Source organism: Rana temporaria, chromosome 9 (genome assembly GCF_905171775.1).
Source record: "Rana temporaria chromosome 9, aRanTem1.1, whole genome shotgun sequence".
NCBI lineage: Eukaryota > Metazoa > Chordata > Amphibia > Anura > Ranidae > Rana > Rana temporaria.
In genome coordinates, this window is record NC_053497.1 from 183,913,124 (window position 1) to 183,913,781 (window position 658).

The following is a 658-nucleotide window of genomic DNA, read 5'->3' on the forward strand; positions in this document are numbered from 1 at the left end:
ATCATTGAGGGAACCATGAATGCCGACATGTACTGTGACCTACTGAAGCAGAGCATGATCCCCTCCCTTCAGAGACTGGGCCGCAGGGTAGTATTCCACACAAAATATGGACACTTTGGGCCCAATTTGGAGATTTTCACTTAGGGGTGTCCTGACTTTTGTTGCCAGCGGTTTAGACATTGATGGCTGTGTGTTGAGTTATTTGTTATACAAGCTGTACCCCCCCCCCCCTGTACACTCACTACACAACATTGGAGATACAAAGTGTCATTTCTCCAGTGTCGTCACATGAAAAGATGACTAAGGGGTGTACTTACTTTTGTCAGATCCTGTGTGTACGGACCGGGGGGTCTCGGTTGTATAATACGGGGCATTATATATGATATCCGAGGATTGCGGTGGAATTCGGCCCCCGGGGGATGGGGGGATTTCTCTCTCGCACACAGAGGGGTTATTTTAGGTCTGTGGAGTGACAGGCACATGTGCGGATCTTTGTCCCCCCCCCTCCCCCTTCCCCCAATCTCCCCCATACTCGGTCTCCCCCCTCCCCCCCCCCCATGGTCTCCCCTCGCCCTGGAGCCCCACTCACCCGCTTTCCTCATGGTTGCTGCTCCCCGTATGATGTGACCGGTCTGTGTGTCGGAGGGACTGTATGTGA